This window comes from Camellia sinensis, chromosome 3, assembly GCF_055761805.1.
Source record: "Camellia sinensis isolate YWXY chromosome 3, ASM5576180v1, whole genome shotgun sequence".
In the NCBI taxonomy this organism is placed as follows: domain Eukaryota; kingdom Viridiplantae; phylum Streptophyta; class Magnoliopsida; order Ericales; family Theaceae; genus Camellia; species Camellia sinensis.
In genome coordinates, this window is record NC_138963.1 from 109,297,443 (window position 1) to 109,303,442 (window position 6,000).

Below are 6,000 nucleotides of genomic sequence, written 5' to 3' on the forward strand. Positions count from 1 at the left end.
ATATGTATTTTTTTAGTATTTGTTACTTTGTGTGTATATATTTCTCTTTCTTAATATTTTTCAATTCATCTACACATCTTTTCATATTCTCCATTTTTATGCTCCTAATATTATTTCTTATTTTATATGCATTTTTTTTAGTGTTTATTACTTTTGTATGTATATATATTGCCAATATTTTTTAGTTTATCTACATATCTTTTCATCTTCTCCATTATTACATTCAATCATTCTCTCATCTACCTATCTTTTCTCAAAATAACTCATCTTCTCGATTGCTATATTTTGCAAGTTTGATGATCTGTGAAAATCATTACAAGGTCAGTGCAATATTATTTTTTACTTTATATGTATTTTTTTAGTGTTTGTTACTTTGTGTGCATATATATTTTTTCTAATATTTTTCAATTCATCTACACATCTTTTCATTTTCTCCATTTTTATGATCCTAATATTATTTCCTACTTTATATGTATTTTTCCAATGTCTATTACTTTTATGTGTGTATATTTTTTTTCTAATATTTTTCAATTCATTTACACATCTTTTCATCATCTTTATTATTACATTTTACATGATTTGGGATTTCTTTTCTTTTTTTAAAAAAAAAAAAAAATTGTGAATTGCGTTTGTTCTTCAATTTAATCAGATTTGAAACTCATCAAATCTTGAATTTAAATTTTTTTTTTAATTTTATTTCATATCTATCACACCATCTCACCCATTAATAGTTTCAGGTTAACTCTCGAAATCAAGAAGATCAGCTATGCATAGAGTTAATCTCACATTTGCTCCTTTAAGCTTTCTCAATCATCTACAACCAATATACATCCAGTTAAATACACACACAAAAAATAGCTTCAAAGCCTTAAACACAATTTCTCAATTTTAAAATTTTTAAAAATAAAAAATATAGTTGGCTTAAAGTGATAGGTATATCTAACAATATTTAATTTTAAAATTTTAAAATGTTTAAATTCTATCTAAACATACCTAATTTAAATTTTTGAATTTTTTTTAATAATGTTAAAAAAATGGTTCAAATCTATTAGTGTATTATCTAAATTTTGAATTAACCCACATGGCATAATCTTACTGGAATTAATATTTAAATTTTAAAATTAACTAAAATGTCTAATTATATGATTAGAGGAATTCCAATACTTTATTTTGAAATTTTCATTTTTTTTAATTTTTGCAAAATTTAATGCTAAGTGTTGATTTTTTATTGGCTATCTATGATTTTATCCAAAGTTCTTTTTGTAGGCTATAATGATAACAATTAACTACCATCAATTTTAAAATTTTTTATCACTATTTTTTTTTTTTGAAAAAATCATCATCAAGCATGCAATTTAAAAATTAAATATATTTTATTCTATTACAACTTTATTAAAAAAGTAAATTTATTTTGCTACTATTCAATAAAATATATATGCCTTTATTTTGATATAACAAACAAAATTAAATTATCTTTTACTCATACGTAATCTCTCGTAAATATTTTATCTTTTTAAAATTTTGATTATCAACAACCGAATTCTTACATTTCTCTCTTCTTTTTTTTGTAGGATGTTTATTTTATTTTTATCTTTACTTTTCAATTTAGATTTGATATCTATCTTTTTACCTATGTATCTATCTACACTATATATATAAGTAAATATAGTGTGTTCTCTAAAATTTTTAAAGTCTTTATACTCAATTCTTAAGCAGAGTTAAGATTCTATTTCCTACATGTTGCTCTCTCAAAGTTATGTTTTTAATTTTTCATCCTTATTTTTCTCCAATAAGAAATATTTTTTTTCTCTTACTATTGTTTTTATTTTAAATTTTTAACTTTTAAAATCTTTTTATTATTGAAGACTCCTTATCTCTTTTTATTGATCTTTTATTTATCTTATTCTTCTCCAATATTTTCATTTTTCTTTATTTCTTATTTCTTCCTTTTTAATTTTTTTTTTTTGTATCATCAATCCTATCATTATCTCCAACTTTATTTTTATTATATTTTTCGTATGATCCTTTTTTTAAAATTTATTTTAATCTCTAATCTAATAATTATCTTCAAATTCATTTCTTTCTTATTTTTCAAATGCTTCACACTTTGGCTATATATTTTAACATGCCATCGAGTTTTTTTAGTGTTTGCATATTGGGTATAAAGTTTTGTTCAAACTCTACGTTTAAGATTCGAGTTACATTCAACCATCGACAACGTTATAATTGGTTAGGCAATTGTAGGATTTTAAGGTTTTGATGACTTTTATTCTCTTTGTATACCTATATGTATATGTAGTGGGGGCATTTTTTTTTTTGTTGTTTTCTTTAAAGGGGCCTTTGAACATTTTTACATTATTTGTAGTAGTATTCATTTTTACATTTTTATATTATTTGTAATGGTATCCACTTTTACATTATTTGTTTTTAAAGCTAGAATAATGTTCGATAGAAATATAGTTCATGCTGCTAAATGACCTACTTGGACTAAGATAATTTTATAATCAATGTTTCAAATGACAAATTGATGGAAAAAATGAATGCATGAACTTAGGTATTAGATAGCTATCATATTCAAAATATTTGTTAGTTATAACTCCCTATCATATTTTAAATTTATAAGAATTTTATATTTTACAATACAAAAATGAGTTTAATAAATTATTTAACTTATACATTCCCGATTTCCGTGCATAGCACGGGTTACCGCTAGTGTGTATACTGACTGAATGTGCCACTCTTTGCTCATCTGATTCGACAATAGATTTAATAAATTTGACCTGAAAAAAAAAGAAAAAAAAGAATAAAATTAGGGATGAATTTTTCAAATCATTTCCCTATAACAAAATATTTAAATAAATTTGTGAGTTATTTCACCTCGCACTCGTCGTTGTTTGGTTGCCCGTAATAAGAATCTTCCACAACGCACAAATTGTAAGTCAGTCGATTTGTGGAAGATGATACGAGTAGGGAGCGGGTTCACAGGATTCATGATTTATAAAATGAGTCTGACTTCTCTGTGAAGTCTACCATTGACGAATCTTGAGTACCGATGTTTGATACAGAGAAACAAAGATGAGGTTCACGTGAAATTTTCAGAGACGATGGAGATGGACAGGGAAGCTTTTCAGATCAAAAGAGGAAGAAGGCAGAAATGTTGAAAGTGGAGAACTGAAGTACAACTTGCCAAACGGGTTTTCAAACTGTAGTTTGAATTAATTCGTGGAATTGTATCTTGAACGTGCTATCCAAACGTGAAGCGGGAGTTCACGTGTTGAAACTTAATTTGAAAACACAAACAAACAGAGCCTACAATAATGCTAGATAAATTCCTAAAAATTGTGTTTTTGTTTTTGTTTTTTAGTAATCCTCTTAAAATTCATTGCGTAAATTTTTTATAATTTCTTTTTGAAATCTTTAATATTGCTCGGAAAATTTATTGAGTAGTATCACATGCCATTCTAATTCCGGCTAATGAAATATGGTAACATATAACGTAGAGTTTTGTTTTATTTCCCAAAATATTGTTTTACTTATAATTGAGTGTGCCACGTGAACAATATATCATATCTAGCTTTGTAATTAAGATTGTAAGACCATCTCCAACGTCTCACCAAACCTGTCATCAAATTTGAAATTTGGTGAAAAAAACACTGTTTGGAGCTCCAACGGTTTCACCAAATTGATATCAAATCGAGAATTCACAAACGTTTCACCAAAGTGAGGATAGACTCCGCATTTCACCAAAACACTGTGCATGACCGTTGGGGGAGACGAACCGGTCAACCAGCCGGTTGACCAACCGGTCGACCACCAAAAGGTTCAAACAGTTTCAAAAAAAAGTTCAAACAGTTAAAAAAAAAAAAAAAAAATTTCCTTACCGGTCGCCACCACAGGGTTCAAACAGTTCAAAAAAATTGGTTCAAACAGTTAAAAAAAAAAAATTCCTCTTACCGGTCGACTGGCCGGTCAACCAACCGGTTGTCCTCGGAGCAAATTTGATAAAAAATAAAGCGTTGGAGCCAGTGGTATCAAATTGAGGAAAGCATCCTTTTTTTCATCAGATTTGATGACAAAAGAAGTTCAGGGTTAGAGATGCTCTAAACAAAATAAGTCTTTTGTGAATAACTCAAACTTAACTTGTTTAAGTGTTGATCATTTATAAGCTTGTTTGATAATTATTTCATTTTTAGTTTTTAGTTTATATGTACAAAAAATTAAAAAACTGTCATAAAAACTTGTTTGATAATTTTTTTAATTTAAATAATTGTCTCTGTTTATAAATTTGAGAAAAAAACGTAAACTCAAAAAATGAGTTTATCTTGATTTTTAAACAGAAATTTAAAAATTTAACTAACAAAATTTTTTTTCAATTAATTTTTTTTTTTAACTATAATGTATATGATCCCATTGTCATAAATAATAAAAAAAATAAATATAAATATTTTAAGCTTGAACAAACATATTTTTTAGTTATGTTTTTAAAAATTTTCAAATATTTTGTTCAAATCAAACGCGTTTGTAATTTATGTTTTTTTTAAAATAAACAAAAATCAGTTTATAAAATTTTTGTAAACATAAACCAAAAACATAAACGTTACCAAACGCTACCTAAATGAACAAGTTCAAATTAGATTTTTAGACTTATTTATTAAAAATAAATATTAGCTTGAATTGAATGTTTTCAAGAAACAGCTTAATAACTATAGAACATTCCCTTCCAAAGAGAAAATATGCTTCCAGACAGCAGAGCAGTTCCAGAAACATGACCTATTTGGCAGCCAACTGTTTTGGTCCACATTATTCTTGACACACAATACCTTCTTCCACAAAGACCCTGTTTTATTGACAAACCTCCACCACCATTTACACAAATAATCAATCCTCCATACTTTTTGCTCACTGAACATGCCTTCCAGTTTAGCAAATCGAGTTTTCTCCTTTCATCACCATCCCCTAGAGAAAGGACCTTTATTTGTCAATCAAGCTTGTCACTTTGGTGGGTATTCTGAACAGAGACATATAAATATAGTGGAAGTGAGGAGAGTGATTTAATCAAGGAGAAAATATAAATCATATGTATTTCACAAAAATAATTACTTACAAGATAAATTACAAACATATCTCTTGAGATTTGATTAAAATACAAATCACTCCCTTGTAGTTTTGGAAATTACATTTCACCCCTATGGCTTCTAATTTCATAACAAATTGCTCATTTTATTAAAAAATTATGAAATCAATTAATAATTTTTAATGATATTAGAAATATATTTCAATTCATAATTTAGGTAATTTTATTATTGTATAGGAGAGAAATTATTAATTCTATTTTTTTAGTTAATTCTATTAAATGAAAAATTTTAAGAAGTGGATATTTATAATTTTTCAAATCACAAAAAGTAACCTATACTTTAAGCAAATCTCAAGGGTGTATTTGTAATTTACCTTTACTTAAAAATAAAAATAAAAAAACTTTATGATTTTAATAATTAAAACATATAAACTTTATCATTATTTTGAAAAAACGGCCCCACTGTTTAGTTATTTTCCCTTTAATGAAAGTTATCCTTCCTCCATAAGAGAGATACTTTGCTTCCAGGATGACAATCTTTTCTTACTTTTACAAGAATGGGTTCCCAAAGCAGTAATCCTCTTAGGATTAACTCCAAGAGGCATACCTAAGTAGTTGATTGGCAATGAGCTTACCTTAATGCTGTGTTTGGTTGGGGGATTTGGGGAGGGATTTGGAAAGGGAAATGGAAAAGGTAGGTGAAATGTGAATAAATCATGCCTATATTTCACATAGTTTCAAACACCTTTTCCCTTTCCCTTTCCAAATCCCTCCCCAAATCCTCCAACCAAACACAGTATAAGTATTTGGGGTTGAAAGGTGCAGCTTCTACTATTAATATTTGTGGAATAAATGTTGCACTGATGTCATATGGAATAATTGTCACCAATTCTAGGTCATCTTCTCTGTAGCTTTAATATGAATGG